The following is a 17867-nucleotide window of genomic DNA, read 5'->3' as shown; positions in this document are numbered from 1 at the left end:
AAAGCCCCTAAGCCGTGGTTGGGAGTGAGTTTGGGGACCTTGGCATCTGTAATGGTCTGCCTTTTAGCAGATGCCTGCTCAGCGGGGTGGTTTTTGTCAATTCCTGTTTCTCGGTGGTTATTTCTCCCTAGGCAATGCGGTGTAGGCTGAGGCACTTTAGCTAAGAAAACATCCAGGCGTGACCTTCAGATCTCCCTACTGACCCTTATAATGCTTTTTGGTTTCCATTTTGTGGGTCATGTAGCTGGAGAAACCCCCAGGGTGCTGATCTTTCTTCCCACTGGTCTGTCTGGCAGGCAGTACCCAAGGATTTTTTAAACATTCTATAGGACATTGGAGACCAATATCCTTCCCTAAAAGCCTTGCAGCTCTCTACACGATGACCTCTCTGTTGGCATAGAAATTGGAGCAAGTGGTCTTCCCTATTTAATGACCAACGTTAATTAACCAGCCAGCAGGATCATCAACAAGTTCCTCCATTTCGCAGGTACGAGGCTTACAAAACTGTTACGAAAATTGGCCGTGAAGCCAAGCCAAACAAACAACACCCCCAATATTATTTTACATGCGTGTCAAAAGAAATAACTTGCTGCAGGCAATGCGGGTGAAGGAATTTTACAAGACTGCGTCTGATCCTCCCCTCTCCGCTCCCTCAGACAGTTAAAGAAATGTTTGTGTGATGAAAGGGGTAAGGGAGCAGAGGACAGCTGGTTAGGAATTAATGAAATGTTTGAGCATTATCATGCAATAATGGATTTAGTTGACTATTTGCCAGCGTTTCAGATCTGGTGTGAGTTGCTCTACATGAAAGGCAGGGATTCCTAGATTAAACTGAACCTCCTGAAACTGCTGCTGCGCCTAAATCCTTTGAAAGCCAGGACTTTAACAAGGTAATCTGTCTTCTGGATGGACAGAAGCCGTCAGGATTGTTTGGACTGGCTTTCAGACTTTGTGACATGTGACACAGCCAGCCCTTAGTGGTGTCTCCTGGTAAGGAGTGGCCGTAGATTTTGGAGACCTGAGCAGAGATGAGGTCTCCCAGCCAGGATATTTGCAAATAACATGAAAAACGAGTCTTGATTTTTCACGTTTGGCCCGTAATTTATCCCTGGGGTATCTCTCACAGAAGGGTGTTTGGTTCATTTCTGATGGGAAAACAGTGTTCTGAGCTTGAAACTGTCGTTTTTTCTTCTTCCCACCCTTCCCCAACATACATTGTCATTAATTTGGAACTTTAAGTGCCTGTGTAAAATCGCTCATGTCCCTTGATGCTTTTATTTCCCCCCTAAAAGCATTGGGATGCTTCCAGTTTCTGCCTATCAGATAAGGGCTGTAGACTTGTGCCAAGCCAACCAAAGATTTTTTTTAACACTCTAAACAAGTTACAAGAAGGTCCCACGGATGGAAGGATGCTCTGTGCGATTCTATGGCGGTGACCCAGACAAGCAGATTTTCTGGCTCACCGAGATTACCTTTGGAAGCCAGACTTGACTGTGAGCTTGAATTCTCAGTGCCAAATAGCTTTGTGTAGAAACTTTGAGGCCAGAGTTTACCCATCTGGGGCCAGTTGGCTCAGGTCACCCTAAAGCAATGTCAGCAGTCCTAAGCAAACAGGGCACAGCCTATCTCTTGGGCTGAAATCTGGAGTAAGAGCAGGAGCTTTCCCACACCTTTCCCAGATGGAAAGTAAATGGCTTGTAGTGGAGTCTCAAGCTCCTAGAAGTTGTGTTGGCAAGATGCTGATACGAGGTCATGAGCTGCGTTGCTCTTCCTGCTGTTTGTGAGGTCCCTGAAGCATTCGTGTCTAGAAGAATGAAGTTTCCTTCTCATTATTGTCCTGGTTTGCTCAGCTAAAAAGCGGTGTTAACAGCAGCAAAATTATCCTGCCTTTTTAATCGATGTGCTCTATAATGATCTTCACAGTAAAACTGTGAGGCGTTAAGCTCCAGTGCAGTTTAGAGTTGACAAGGAATGACTTGACAGGCCTTCAAGAACAGCATCTTTCAATCCTTACATAAGCACTCAGAGCAGTTAAAGTGCTGCTAGACAGCATTTGAGAGCTGCATGACTTGGTAGGTCAGTCACTTCTTCCCTCGCAATGGAGACACCAGAACTCCTTTTGTATGTTATTTGCTCTTTTTCTCTCTGCTTGGGCAATGAGCCGGGATTAGTCAGTATTCCTTCCGAGCCGCCTCATATTAAACCATGACGACGATGTTTATAAGGTTTCCATTTCTGCACTGGGATATTTGTACTTTGGTCTCTCTATTTTTGCTCAGAGCCAAATTGAAAAATGGATACATTTTCATCGCATTTGGTTTGCAAAGAACCCAAACCTTGAACTAACGCCTGTAATACAGGAGGTTGGTTAAGTCTGAGATGATTTTGAAGTGACTTCATTCACATTAGCTTCACCCTGGTCAAAGCTGCTCAGAATCATTGCCAGTTTACACTGGTGAATACAGAAAAATACCCAGAGCAGAGAGCTGTATTAAATGTTTCACTGTGAAGGTTCCTCTGCATGCGGTGTACCAGAAAGCCGATGGAAATCAGTCTTTCAACTTAACTTTCACCCAAGATATAAATCTGTTCCCCAATGTTTTCACATAGAAAAACTACCTTTCCTGGGTTTAACTTATAAATAAGGTGATCGCCAGTTCATCTAGCTTAGCACAGAATAACATCATATCATCACAGAATCATAGAATGGCCTGGGTTGAAAAGGAATTCAAAGATCACCTAGTTTCAACCCCCCTGCTACGTGCAGGGTCGCCAACCATTAGAGCAGGCTGCCTTTTATCTGAATCACAGAATCATTAAGGTTGGCAAAGACTAAGATCATCCAGTCCAACCATCAATCCGATCACAACACATAATCTATAGATCTAGACACGAAAACACGACTTTCATTTAACAGACCATTCACTGTTATTCATACCGCCTTCTTGTCTTGCAGCCTTTTATTTGAATTTGAACTATGCAGGTGTTACTGGGCACGTTTGTTTTGATCACCAAGGTGGGACCTGAAGCCTCTAGAGCCTTCCTGGAGGTCTTGCTTTACTCTCTGCTTTGCTGGGGCCTGTTACAACCACATGTTGTGACTTATCTCTCCCTTGCCTAATCGGTGCTGTACCTAATCAGTGTTTGCAATATTCTGGGTCTCAGCGTGGTCAGAGTTTCAAATGGTTTAGCCTTGTGTCATGAAAACTTCACATGGAAAAGCAGCGGCGTTTTCTGTATTTTTTGGAGAACCCCAGGGGTATAACTCAAGGGGCTGCATCTGAGCTGATGGCTTCTCTAGCTGTGACTCAGTGTTAGCAAAGGTCCACAAGCAGTCGCAAAAATAGACACGGCCGTACTGACAATATCCCTGCAAACATGAGTAACGCTCACCTGGGTGATGGAAAAGCAAGTTGGATTGGCACCGGCTGGTAATGGGATGGAAAATTAGTATGTAAAAAAAAAACAACCTAGTGATTAAGATAATAAAAACAATGTTAAGAGTCTTAGGTGAAGCCAAGTTTTAGAGCCCTCGAGCTTTTAATTGTGAAATTTCTTGGCTCTCATTTTGTTTCTGAAATAGAAATCTATTTAAATGACTTAAGCAACCCAGGTTTGAGGAATAACCCTGAGCAGACCGTTGTTGTTGTTGTGACAGGGAAACCGACAGGAATTGGGTGAACAATTTTTATTCTAACTGCTTGAATTTCTAAGCACTACTGAACAATTGCAGATCCCAAAGTGTTTCTTATAAAGCTATTTTAAACGTTGAGGTAAAAAATGCAATGCGTTTCCAAAGTTGTTTGGAGGGGAAATTAAAATCCACAGCAGAATGCAGAGCTTTTAGAAGTGCTTTCAGATACTTTCCTCTCCCAAAAGGTGGATGAAAAATGACAGATTCACAAGTTCTATAATTCACTTAAATAGCATTCAATAATTTTTCCCTTTTCCTATAAATGAATCTAGAACCACAGAATCACCAACGTTGGAAAGGTTGGACCTACAAGACGTTGGACCTACAAGACCATCCGGTCCAACTGTCTGCTAATCACCAGTAGTTCTCACTAAACCACATCCCTCAACACAACGTCTATCATCCCAATCATGGGATTTATTGTCATGTTTGGAATGAGGTTGTCCCTTTACATGAAGAGCAGCGTGGAGGCTGCACACTGCAGTTCTTAAGCTCTGGTTTCACTTTCCAGTGACGATGATTTAAAATCTAGTTGCTCCCAAGAGGGGCTCTCCTGTTCCTCTCCTTTTCATCTGCTGATCAAATAAGCGAAGATGTTTTATCCCTACGTGGGTCTCAGCCCTCTTTTCTGGCCTGTCATTGTCTCGATGCTGAGTGCAGACAGATGCTCTCCAAAAGTATATTTTGGCTTTCAATTGGACCAGAGCACAGAGGTGATAAAACCATTTGGGAATGGAGGATAAAACCATGTGGGAAAGGAGGATAAAACCATGTGGGAAAGGAGGATGGGGGTTCCAGTGCTTGAGGGACAAAAATGCAGAAGGTGGCAGCTTGAGCAGAGATGATTTGCAACATGCAGAGCAGATGATGTGAAGGTTTACAATAAATAAGTTAACAACATTGAGAGGAGAGAAAGTTCTTAGCAGCGAGGGTGTTTTAACGAGCTCCCCAAGGAAGCACCGATGCTGTGCAGAACTTTGCGAGCAGATCAGAAGAAATGGTTTGGGGGAGATTTGATTTTTGTCATCAAGTAATCAGCAAAAATGGCCCTCCCCAGTCCCAGTTAGGCAGGAACTGTCCTGCATGGTTTGTTCTAAATGTGAACAAAATATTTTCTTCCAGCTGGCAAAAGTTTCTTTTTCTCGTTAGTGGTTTTGGTCAGACCAGAAGCGTGTGTTACAGAACCTGCCAGAAACAAAAAAAAAGTATGTTTTCATAATTGATATTTTCATAAATGCCTTTATGCCTTTCAAAAATTTCCAGTCAGCACCCTTGGAGACAGAAATCCTCTCTTAAGCTCTGCAACAGGTATTGAGCAGACATCAGTTCTTACCATCTATCAGCTGGCTCCATCAATTCCCTCTGTCTCCCTGACCTCCCTTCTGACAGGTCTCACAAGCCTGTGATGTTCCCTTTGGAGGTTTATTTTTCAACAGTGCAAATCAGGAGCTCTTGCAAGCAGTGTGTTCCCCATAACCTTCCAGTGCAACCTGGTGGGGCTGTGGATAGAACACAGCTGGAGAACTGCAGGGAAGAATTCAGGAACTTTGGGACATTAATCTGAGTTCAGCTTAAGCTATTCTATGACTTTATGAGTTAAATTTGTATTCTTTTCTCCTCCTGGAAGTGACCTGTCAGCCTAGCCCTTTGGTATTGATCCCTAATACTCTGCTGCACAGAATCTCCCTCTTCTGAGGGAGCGATTCTGTTTTGTAGGGTATATTGGCTTTCTGTCGTCTCCTCTGGTTTGTTTTGAGCTTCACTTCTTAGAAATGAGATGCTGCTGTCCAGCTTCCCTTCTCTCCTTTCCTCCCAGCCTGCTCTGCTTACTCCTAACCAAGAGTTTCTCTGGACCATTTCTGCTTCCATTTTTCATGGCTTGTTGTAAACTGAGGTTTAAGCAGATAGGAGGTCTCTTCACCATTTGGCTTGATGCATATTGAATGCCACAAAGTGTATATTCCAGAAGAGCCCCTGGCAGACCAGCACTTACTTAACAAATTCATTGAATTTCATCTGCTCAGTGATTTTGATCTCCCTCTGAGCTCCTGCTGATACACCGAAATCTGAAAGTTATCATGGATGGGAGCATACAGTCCAACTGTTTATGAGAACACTCCAGCTCGTGTCTTTAGGCTTTAAATACAGAGATGGGGACAAGCTAATAAATCAGCATTCCCAGTGTTCCATAGAATCATAGAATGGCCTGGGTTGAAAAGGACCACAATGATCATCCAGTTTCAACCCCTCTGCTATGTGCAGGGTTGCCAGCCACCAGACCAGGCTACTCAGAGCCAATCCAGCCTGGCCTTGAATGCCTCCAGGGATGAGGCATTTCTCAGTCTTGGAGATGGAGGATGCACTCGTACTCCTGAAGTCATTTGGCCCCAGCCTCCTGAACTCCATGTGAATTCTGCACTTGAAGCCAGCCCTAGGAAGGCGTGCTGTTGTTCCCACTTTTGCTTTCAATCTGTATGTGACAACAAATTCGAGGCTGGTGATAACGGTCCTCTGCTCACTGTGCTGTTCATGGCAGGAAAAAAGAGAAGTTATTCAGCTGATCCATGACCATTTTCAACTCTATTGTTTGAACCTCAAGAGACATCTAACAGACTTCACGTGTTGTTGGGACAGATGTTCCATCACAGATCATAAACACCGCGCAGGTGCAGAGATTCCCATTATTTTGGGACTATCATTAGATAGTTTCTGTGTGCCTGGGTGCGTGTGTTGCAGTCACTGACTTCACTTTCTCTCCAGTGACCTACGAGTATCTCTTGTCTCATGGAATTGAGTGCTGTTTGCTTGTTCACAGTTTCCTTTCCTTCCGTTATCCAGCAAAGAAAGTTCGCTTAAGTGTTTTTTGTGAACTCTTTCAAGATCCCCAGAAGGATGATACAGGAAACAGTGAGTTTCCTTTCTATACAAACTTCTAGGGTGTTCCCATAATAGTCTGGAATTTATCTGCACTTGACAGCCTGCAATTGGGCAAAAATTAATGAACTGTCAAGGGATCAAGCAAAACACAATTAACATATCAGAGAGGAGAGCCTGCAATAAAAAAAGAGTCCTCCAGTTCCATAGCACCTTTCATCCCAAAGCACAATACTCGTGTTGCCAAACACTTCCCTTTCTACCCTTGTGTTTCCAATTACTTTACAAGTTGGCCACGCTTTAACCATTCAGCCTGAAATTTTCCATAATTGCTCTCTGCCTCAAGTTGTTTTTCTTTTTTTCTTTCCTTTCCAGAGGGGAGCAAAAGGGGAAAAGCTACGCTCACACACACACACATACACAGCCCGGCCCTTCATTAACGTACAGTCATTTTTCATGGCATTTAAAGCTAAAGAAGTACTTTTATGAATGTTTAATCTTATATTTTGAAGAGCACCTTTGCACTGCAAGAGGCTGGAACAGAAAGGAGACGCTTGGCACAGAAGCTGTGCTGGGGATAGGAGCCTGTCGCCGTCTCTGTAAAAATGCATCTGGATTCCACTTCCCAGATGGCAGCCCAACTTCTATGTTGGGCATGTATCAAAGGTATGCCTGCACCTTGCTTTGAATGCTTGCTCGCTGCAGACCCTCAGAAGCAGCCCCCGGTAAGATGAACGTCTGGATGGCACGGGCAGAAGGAATTCTCATCTTTCCCCATTTTACCCTGGGTGACCTGATGCGGTGACTGAGAGCTGGGAGGATTGTAGCACTGTAAGGGAGGGCAGGGCCTGCGTTGAAAGCTGACAAGGTAAAAGTGTGAGTCATTAAAAAGCAAAGACCAAACTGTAAAGAAACAATTACTTACATAGTAAAAAAAAAAAAAAAAGAAAGGCAGTTCTGGAAGGCACATTCGCCCGATGACTGACACTCCCTAGAAAAGCACCATGTTGTTCCAAAAGTCTCCCACGAGGTGAATAAACCTTGCCAGAAATAATTGCAGATATGGGATTGTGTAATTGCTGAGCGCAGCGCGGGAACCTGTGCTTTCTGTCCCTTCCACTTCCTTCATTTCAGGGCTGCACAGCGCTCAGGACGCTGGCACTTGCATTGGCTGGGGCAGTCAGGGCAGCAGGAAAAGAAAAATGAAAAAGCTACTTAGCAACAACTTCACAGCATCTGCTTTTTTTTTTCTAGCTCCATTCATAAAAGCAGCTAAACAAGGCAGGCCACTTGGTGTACTCATTGCTGCGGGAAGCGGAAAGCTCTTGACTTGCACGGTGCCTGCAGATTTCATCCACTCATCGTGCAATGAGCAAAATGGCTTTAAGCCACTTCAGACTCCGGCACTCCCGTTAGTATACTCCGGTTACAGAGATCAAGGGACTGCAAAGGGCAACGTGACATGTAGAGGATGCAGATAACAGCTTTGCCTTCTCTCTGCAGCAGACGGCGAGTTTGGGGAGCAGGCAACTGTCACAAATGCATGGTTTGAATGGTCAGGCAGCGCAGTGATGCTCCCACGTTGTGGGCTTTGGTCAGGCAGTGCTAACAGCAGGGTGGCAGTGCCTTTCTTTAAGCAATAATTCATGGCTAACCAAAAATCAGACACTCAGTCTCCTGCAGAATAAAATCACTAGGGTTGGAAAAGACCACTAAGATCATCTAATCCAACCATCAAACCATCACCACCGTGCCCACTAAACCTCAGTGCCACATATACTCACTTCTTGAACACCTCCAGGGGCAGGACAGTGACCCCATCACTTTCCTGAGCAGCCTGTTCCAATACCTCACTGCTCTTTCTGAGAAAAATTTTTCCTAATAGCCAACCTGAACCTCCTGAGTTGCGGTATGTTTGGCTCACAGGAGATAAAGTTAAAAGGGATGTGATCAGTCCCCAGAAATACCTGCAGCAGCAATAGGTGCCAGGTTTTAGCAGGCTCCCTCATCTGATGTGTGAAGAGCTACAGGATTCATTTGCTGGAGACAGAAATGAGAGACCTTCCCACTGGAAATAAGGATCAGAGGTTAATTAACTACAGGAACATCCTATCGAGGAAGCTATCCTGTGAATTCCTATTTGACAGCATGGGGGAATTCACTAGATATTTTCGGATAGGTCTGTTGTCCAATGAAGCTGCTCACTGTGCTGTTGTGGAGGTACCTGCTGAGTACAGAGGGATGCTGAGGCTCCTGCCTTAAGTATCACAGAATCTAAAAGCAGTTGGTCCATCTGGTTCAACCCTTGCTCAAGCAGGGACACCTACAGCAGTCTGCCCAGGACAATGTCCAAGGAGCTTTTGGAGATCTCCAGGGATGTAAATCTGGGCAACCTATTCTAGTGCCTGCCTGGTGCCCAGGGAAGAAGGCAGGAGATGGACTTTTCCTACCCGCAGTATTGCAGCCCCTAGCTGGTGGCTGTGGAAAATCAGTGTGCCCTGCTTGTGAGAAAGAGCCAAGAAGATCAGTGCTTGGAGTCTGTAAGAGTGCCAACCTGCCAGCTTTGCTCTTCCCCCTCGGATGTCACCGGATCTCTGTCACATGAGTGTGCTGTGGGTGGGGGAATACCCTGAGCATGGTGCCCTTGGCTGCACAGCTTGTTTTCTCACGTGGTAAGCCTGTGAATACAGCCTGACGATTGCTCGAGGTGTAACAGAGACAATTTGAATGCAAAACAGGAAAACATCTCAGGCTCAAAGCTGGAGCTCATTTCTTTTGGACATAGATAGCCTGAGCCTTGAGCCCTGTCCCTGGGTAGATTAATCTCGCCAGCCAGAAACCTATACGGATTTACACTTCCATATGCAACCGTTTGATAATCATGTTGCCATAGCTACACTTTAGTCTTGCAATAAATGTGTCATTTCACACATTTACATTAAAAGGAACTCCAGGACATGCAGCTCTTGTGTAGCAGAGCACGCTGGTCTCCCGCTATAAACACTTCCCATTTTTAACACCCTATTATTACATTCACTGTTTTTTTGCTTTCTTTTTTTTAGGGGGCGAGGACTATGGAATAGGTTTGACAGCATGAAGGTGAAATTCCTGAGTGCTCTGTGGTCTTGTCTACTTTAAGGCTTCCTCGGGGCTGGCATCAGGGCAGTTGACATGTTGGGGTCTCAGTCATCCCTCAGGTGCCTCCTCCTAGGTTCTCTCCTGAGCTTCCTCCTTCTGATGGCTCCTTGTCCCAACAAACAAGGGCATGGGCAGCTTCTGTCTTGGTTTGAGCTTTTTTCTCTGCCCCTGTCCATAGCAGGTAAGTGCTATGTAGAAAGGTACAGGTAGTAAGGGTAGCAGAGGAGAGGCAGCACCTATGGTAACTAAATACAACACCGGTTGGCAGAGCTGCACCCACTAAGCATCAGATCTGGAGAGGATTTTCCATCCAGGTTCTAACCTTGTTTATTTTTTTGGAGCTGATTTAAATAGATTTTTCAGGAACTCAAATCTTGAACAGTTCTGCCTTGATTTATTTTTTTTTTCTCCTTGTAGCAACAGTAGCTGGAGCATCATCAGCACCAAAGCAGCACTAGACAGCTCTGCTCTCTTGTGACAGCAACAGGACCAGAGGGAATGGTGTGGGGGAGTTGGACATGCTGATCCTTCTGGGTCCCTTCCAACTCAGGATATTCTGTGATTCTATGAAAACTCAGTTTTAGCCAAGCTAACCTTTAAATATTAATTAAACACCAATGGGATGATGTAGGAGAGAGAGGTCTAAGCAAAAGACCTCAAGGGCAAAAGGTATCAGAGGATTTGCATCATTGTATTGAATGATGCTCTTAGCAGCAGTGAGGATGATGAATTTGCTTGCGTGAATGTGTGATCCATGAAAAAAGAATCGAACACACATGCCTGTGACCCATCAGAGTCTAGAGGAGGGAATAAAGGAAGTGTATGAAAGAGAAATAAAGAAGGAGGAAGGTAACAAGGCAGAACAAGATGCAGAGGTGGCAGGAAGACAAAATTTCAGGGGAGAAGCTTGTCTGAATGTGAAGAAGGCAGCTTGACATGCCTGGGAGGGGATGATCATCAGCTTGTCCAGGAATAAAGTATCAGCCTAGCAAGTCTGGTTTTCAGTTTCAGGAATATGTGCAGAACTGCTGCTGCAGAAAGACGTGTAGGACGGGGCTGGAGGAGAGGAACCTAGCTGCAGATGTCCCTGTTCATTGCAGGGGAGTTGATGTCCTTAAAGGGTTTCTTCCAACTCAGACAATTCTGTGATTCTATGATTCTAACCCTAGACTGAACCTGCGGTGTTTCTAGAGAGGGAAGTTCAGACCTGGTTTACACCCCACCCATGGCTAAAAGAATGAGACATGATATTATTTTTAATCATATCAGGGCATATCATAGTTTGTTTTTCTTCACTGTCAGAGCAGTGAAATGCCTCCACAGGAAACTTCCACTCTCCAGGGAGCAGGTTGTGAGGATTTTTTTTTATACAGCATTTTTTGCCATCCAAGCTCTGAATAGGAGTTTCCTCACTGAGAACAAAATGAGCCAGCAGGAGGACTTGAAGTCTCATCAGACAGTCTGTGTGTGTATGCGTCAAGCATACATGTTCAGCTCTGGCCGCCCCAGCACCCTGCAGGAACGTGCTAACCCACTGAGTTCCACTGACTGCTTTCAATTGATCGGTTGTGTAGAAACAAAGCAAGCAAAGTTTCTGCTCTCTCAGGTATTGCAGAGGGTGTCGGGTTTGCTGCAGCATGTTGATCTTTTTCAGCTGTTCCTGTACTTTCGATTCTCTCTCCAGGGTGGCAAAGAAAAGCATTTTTTGGAACACATAGCTGACCAACAAAAGGCAAGATCTCTTAGAAGAATGGACCATCCCATGCTTTTTTATTCCTTCTCAAAGGTGCAAGCGGCATCTCATAAGAATGCCATGCAAGTAAGCACAGGAGGGGCATACAGAACTGTGAGCTGCCCTGTGAACACAAAGGCCATCATCAAGCCATCGAGTTTCCTGTTAGCCTGACAAGAAGTATGGCTGAGTCTCCTTCCTTGTACTCCGCCAACCTTCCCCTTTCTCTCCAGGGCATGGATAAAGCTTGCCTTTCCTTTTCATAGCTGCCAAATTACTGCCTTTCCTGCTTAATTACCCATTTTCAAACACTTCCCAAAGTTTGAATACTGTATTCCAAGGCATGGGGAGAGATAACTATAGACTTGGCCGTGGATGACCTTCATCCCCTATTGCATCCGCTTCTCCTGGGAATTAAATGTATCACAGCCAAAACCAGTACAGGGAGAAGGAAGGAGAGGGTGAGCTGCAGCTAAAACATGTCCTTGAATGTCTCTTCAGCCAGTGAGGAATGAGTTTTGTGCCCAAATGAACCCTAAAGGCACCATGGTTGTGCGTGAGGCATCTCACATCCAAGCAGGCCATGGTGGCCCCATCCCAAGTCCCTGAGCTGCCACACGCTCCGGCCATGCTCCAAGGTCCCTGGGGACTTCAATGGATCTGCTGCCAAGGCACCAATCTCCCCTCCAGGCAACTGGAAGACAACAGACTTCAGGTCGTGAATGCTGTCTGGAGTGAGTGACCTGGATGTGTCTGCCCAGACTGCACACAAAGAGGCGACGTGGGCCTGGCTCCCTCAATTGCAGGCCTTTGTGCCCATGCAACGTGTGGAGAGCCACAGCTCTTGCCCGGCTGCAGAAGAGGCCACTGTTCTGCTCGGCACAATGGACTTGTCAAAGTGGATGCCAAGAGCTTCCAGTCTCCCTGCCGCGTCTGCCAAAGCTTCCTGATAGTGGACTGCTCTGCAGCCTAATGCTGTGTGCTGAGGAACTATTCAAGAGTTTGGGATATTTAGATGAGAACTGTGGAGTATGTTAACAGTTGCCACTGTTTCTTCACTCCTGAAGCTCAGTCCATGAACACAGGATTCCAATACAGGAGTCCCCAGCTAAAGACATGGTTGTGATCTCAGCCAGAAACTTCTGTGCCTAACAATTAGCTAAAAATGTCAAATACTCCAAAGTACCATCACACAGCTGAAGTTGATGAATTAGGTTAAATAAGGCCTTAAAAACTCTCTGTTTTCCCAGTGCCTCAAACTCAGAGTGGCTACACTGAGCCAGTTGGGATATATGTGGGACTTGAGTTATACCCAGAACCAAAGACACTGTCCATGCTTCCTTGATGGCCCTTTGATCACCAAGATCTCAGCTAATCTAGCAAACTATCCCATGGATTAATAGCTGATGTTGAGTGAACCTGAGCATCAGCACAGTTTCTACAATGTATGTCAACTTCAAAGAATCAAGATGCCCTTCCTGGGAGGGCTGTGATGAAAATAGGGAGGACACATTAGTAGACTTTTATCTATGTGTCAAGCTGAAGGTCTGAGACCTCTGTGGAATGTTGGGGTCTTGACTTGGGTAGCCTGCTGTAGGTTAGCAGGGCTTGGACCAGATGACCTTCATTTGTCTCTTCCATCCTCAGCCCTTTTGTGATCTTTGACTTCAACAGAACTGCTGACGTCAAATAGGATCAATGAAACCCGCACTGGTTCAGTGATAATTTTTGGTCCCTGAGCCCCCTAAGGGCTATGTCACTCCTGTTGCTCAGCCAAAGCAGAGACACCAAGTGGTACATGAGAGTCCTCTGAGCCTTTACAATTAGGAAAGGAAAACCTGGCAAATGCTGCTGTGCGGCGTTCAAGGAAAACCTGTTTGCGTGGGATGTGCTGGAAAAATTGCTCAAGAACGGTGCATTAGCATAGAAAAAAAATGATCTGGCTGCTGTTCAGGTTAGTGTTTTGTTGCATGCATGCAGCTGCTAGCAAGGTGTTTGTTGTGCATGTGTACTAATTCCCGTTGCTCTGGGATGCTGGAAATGTTTGCCCTCACCTAGTTTTGATTCCTTGGTGTTTGGATCCATCTGAAAGCAACTTGCAGGGTGGATAGAGGCATTCAGTGGGTATCAGTTCAGGAAAGCAGCTCATCCAAGATGAGTTGGTTTATGGTTCTTGATCACTTTTTGCAGCCAGAATAAATCACAGTGGGAAGATGGGTGAATGGCAGGGCCAGAACGCTATACCCACTTCCATGGCAGACTAAGTATAAGTTTCCAATTGCTGTTAAACAAAGCTGTGACCATGCTTCAGAGGTGGATGAGGAGATTCGTCGTCATCCCATCATTTGTCACACGATCAAAATGACTGAGATTGGAAGGGCTCTCTGTGTCCATCTGGTCCAATCTCTGCTCAAGCAGAGACACTCAGAGCAGGGTGCCAGGACACTGTCCAGGCAGCTTTTGAAGACCTCCAAGGAGGAGACTCCACAACCTCACTGGGCAACCTGTGCCAGTGCTCTATCACCTACACAGAACAAAAGTGCTTCTGGATGTTCAGGAGGAATCAGCACTAAGTTTTCAAGAAAAAAAAATGAGCAGGAACACTGAGATGTCAGCTGGAACCTCCTCCCAAGCGCTGCTTGATGAACTATCTGCATGCCTGGTGCCACAAAGGGACAGCCTTTACTGCATCTCCATTTCTATCTCAGATGAAAACTGAAAGTAAAACTCACCAAGAATGGCTCCTGCAAGCTGGAGAGCTGCAAACTTTCCCTTGTGTACCAGTCTTACTCTCCTACCACTGTTCCTCCAGCCTTTCCAGCAATAATGATGTTATTCTGAGCTCAATTCCTGTAATCTGAAAGACTAAAATCATCAGAACCATTGCTACAAGTGCCCGCGGCACTCAACTTCTTTGGTTTCAAAAGCGAGGTCTAATAGAATCATAGAATCATTGAGGTTGGAAAAGACTGAAAGATCATCTTGTCCAGTCATCAACTCAGGCCTGTGACTGCTCTAAGCCATGTCCCTCCCCACTACATCTACCCTCTTTGTGAGTGCCTTCAGGGGCAGTGACTCCACCACCTCCCTGGGCAGCCTTTTCTGCCTAGCATGTAGTGACCATGCAGGATCGATCCCTCCATTCATAGACAATGGAGGGATCAATCTACATCCATCAGTAGTAGCAGTGGGCATCCAACACCAGATTTTTAGAAACAAGCTGCAGTTTTAGCTATGAGACACACGAGACTGCGAGCACTGAAAGCACCAGAAGTAATTGTCACATTAAATCCAGCTGGGCTTCTGCTTTTAAAAGCACAGCCCTGCATCATACCTGGCATCACAGCTGTGATAAACCATTATGTTTGACCAGCTGCAGTCAAGCTGGGGGCACAGAGAGCATTTCTCACTTCTTCTCATCCCTCTTCTCCCCAGTTCATGCACAAAACCCCCCTCCTGTAACTGAACCTTTTCCTCCAACAGCAGTTTTGCTTACACAATGTTTCTGCAAAGGGCCTGGCATCCAACCAGCACTGGATTCAGTGATGCTCATCACTGTGGTGTTTAGGCTTTTCCAAATGGGTACCTGAGTTCGCTTTATTTTATATATATATATATATATTTAGTAAGACAAGATCACATTGATCCGTGTGATGCTGTGAGATGAAGATAACCATTTCCAAACAGCAGCCTGATCTGCTAATTCTGCCTCTTACCTGGCCTCTCAGGCTGCCTCATTTACCTGCCAGCAGACATCCTCTCCCCACATTAACCCCACAAAAAAGAGCTGCAGCAGAACCCACATAATTGCTTTTTCTCATTCTGTATGCTACAATTTCCAGAGGGAACATTTCCTGCAGCAGCCAGATCTGCAATATCCATTATTTTCATGCAAGTAGTTGCTGTGTTGTATTCTCAGATGCCACCTTTCATCTCACACACTGCCTCCAGCAGCACCCAGCGGATGCAGTGAGCCTGCAGCGTGCCCTTTTCCCATTCTCTCCTGGGCAAACAACTCCAGTAGCTCCAAATAGAAACAGTTTCCAGCAGTCCCCCTGCAAGAGCTGCATCCCCCCTTGGAGCCAGGCGCTCACACGGGCAGCAGTGCGGATCCCTTTGAGCAGCTCAGCTGCGATTCATGTTTAACCTTAGCACTGAAACAAAGCACCGGGGCATCCAGCAGCCCACAGATCGTGAGCAAATGCACCGACACAGCGAAGCAGCCACACAGCCCACGCGTTGGTGCAGGCGGCAGTGCGGGGGTTCCCTGCTATAAGGGGCAGCTGATCCCTCTGCTGCTGCTCTTGGCTTAATGCAGCAATTCGGTGTCGCTAGCTAGCGGTTTCTCTCAGTGTTTAAAATAGCAGCAGGAACGTTCCCCATTGATTTATTCTCCTAGCACGGCTCGCGACCTGCCTGCATACGGCGCATGAAAAAAAAAACAACACCCGCTTGTTTTCTCCCCGTGTAGGAGGCTGGGGGAGGAAACCCTGCAGATGCTTCTTGCCCGGCTGCCGATAAATCCCGACCCAATGGCAGAAAGCAGGGGATGCTCGCGGCGCGTGGAGCTGATTCGCTGACTTACCCTTCATCTCTCCCAGGAACGCCAGGTGAAGAAGCCACGCTCTTGCTCCAGAAGGAAAGCAGAAGGAGCCCAGCAGCACCACTGCAGAGCCTGCTCAGAAGTTCGCTCCCTCTGCCACAGTGTGTGCAGCTTGCCAGGTAGAGCCTGGATGAGAACACCCAGTGCTTTTCCCAAGATGAATGAGATCAGCACATATTCAGGAAAGGGAAAAATAAATAAATAAAAAAAAAATCTGGCTAATATATGGGATGGTATTTAACCCAGAGGTAAAGTGTTAGCTTACAAGTTCCTCTGCTTTAGGACTTGGGATTTTCTGGGGTAGATTTCACGGTGAGGTTGGAAGTCTCTCTTCTCCCTTTGATGCTGCTGTTAAAAAAGCAAGCGAATGTTGTAGCCACAGGGTAGGCAAGAGCCCTGTGCTCAGCAGTGTGAGATGTAGGACACACGAAGGGTACTGTCACAAGCTGTGGAGGTTGCCTTTGCAACCTGCACATCGATGCTTTTGGCTCAAGCTCATAGCTAGCTGTTTGCAGGCACCACATGGCTGAAGCAGAGGGACCCTGACTCTGTTGATCTTTCCTGGGCAAGGTTGTTCACATTGAGCTCTCTTCTGCATGGCTGCTTTGCACCACTGCAGATCTGCAGGGTGCCTTTCTGCTGCCAGGTCCTTTCCATCAAGCATCTCTCAAGTCTCATTACCTGAAGCCTCGGACAGGGAGACAGGAAAAGGGCATGAGCTTCTTGAGGGACCTGGATAGAGGCTAAAATCATCTGGGGGCAGGAAGTAAAATACTGTCATGTACATCTTGTGATGGGGGATCCTGAACTTGATGAAAGAGGAGAAAGGAACACCACACCATACGGAGGAACATGGACAGGCTTGACCATGGGACCACGTGAACCAAATGAAGTTCAACAAGGCCGAGTGCAAGGTCTAAGTGGTTCGATGTTAGGAAGAAATTATTTACTCAGAGAGTGGTGAGGCACTAGAGTGGGTCGCCCAGAGAAGCTGTGGATGCCCCATTCCTGGAGGTATTCAAGGCCAGGTTGGATGGGGTCCTGGGCAGCCTGATCTGGTGTCAACCCTGCCTGCAGATGAGGGGTTGTAACTAGATGATCTTTAAGGTCTCTTCCGACCTAAGCCATCCTATGATTCTATGGTGATACCTGCCTTGGTTAGCAGTTGGGAGCTTGCAGGACACAAGGTTGCACTTTCCTTTATACTTTCCTAGGTGAAAAGTGAGTGCATTGGAGGAAAATGGTTTGCTCAGGATCAGGACCCCGGGCTTGTTGGGTAGGAAACCAGGTTTGTTCTGCATCAGCAAAGCCAACAGGGTCCCATGCTCACCTCATTGCTTGTAGAGTGTCCATAAGCTTGGTGAATTGTGATTGTCGTTGGTGGCAGGAGAAAGGAGAGAATCATGGGACAAAGTCATTCAAGGCCAGAGAAAATGCAGGAGAAAAGCCCAGTCAAGCTCAGGCTTTAGAATTCCCTGGAAGGAAGCTGTAGCAAGGTGGAGGTTAGCCTCTTTTCTCAGGTAACTAATGGTAAGACAAGAGGAAATAGCCTTAGTTTGTTCCAGGAGAGGTTCAGGTTGGAAATTAGGTAAAATTTCTTCTCAGGAAGAGTGGTGAGGCATTGGAACCCACTGCCCAGGGAGGTGGTAGAGTCGCTGTCCCTGGAGTTGTTCAGGAAGAGGGTAGATGTGGCACTGAAGGACATGGTTTAGTGGGCATAAATGTGATGGGTTGATGACTGGACTGGAAGATCTTAAAATGTCTTTTCCAATCTGTGTTTCTATGATGGACGTGGTCTTCTGAGTGCTGTGACCTCTGAAGTCCCA

General features: G+C 46.1%; 1 protein-coding gene across 1 annotated transcript in view; it reads right to left on the bottom strand.

The window, feature by feature from the left end:
* Positions 1-16400, bottom strand: part of SLC45A4 (solute carrier family 45 member 4) — a 68305-nt gene extending 51905 nt beyond the window's left edge. Inside the window, exon 1 of the mRNA XM_072327937.1 lies at positions 16024-16400. The gene's annotated coding sequence lies outside the window, so the exon portion shown is untranslated. The remainder of the gene's footprint in view (positions 1-16023) is intronic.
* Between the last annotated feature and the right edge of the window lie 1467 nt (positions 16401-17867).

Source organism: Excalfactoria chinensis, chromosome 2 (assembly GCF_039878825.1).
Source record: "Excalfactoria chinensis isolate bCotChi1 chromosome 2, bCotChi1.hap2, whole genome shotgun sequence".
Lineage (NCBI taxonomy): Eukaryota > Metazoa > Chordata > Aves > Galliformes > Phasianidae > Excalfactoria > Excalfactoria chinensis.
Note: the sequence above shows the minus strand (reverse complement) of the source record. Positions and strands in the feature narration are given on the sequence as shown.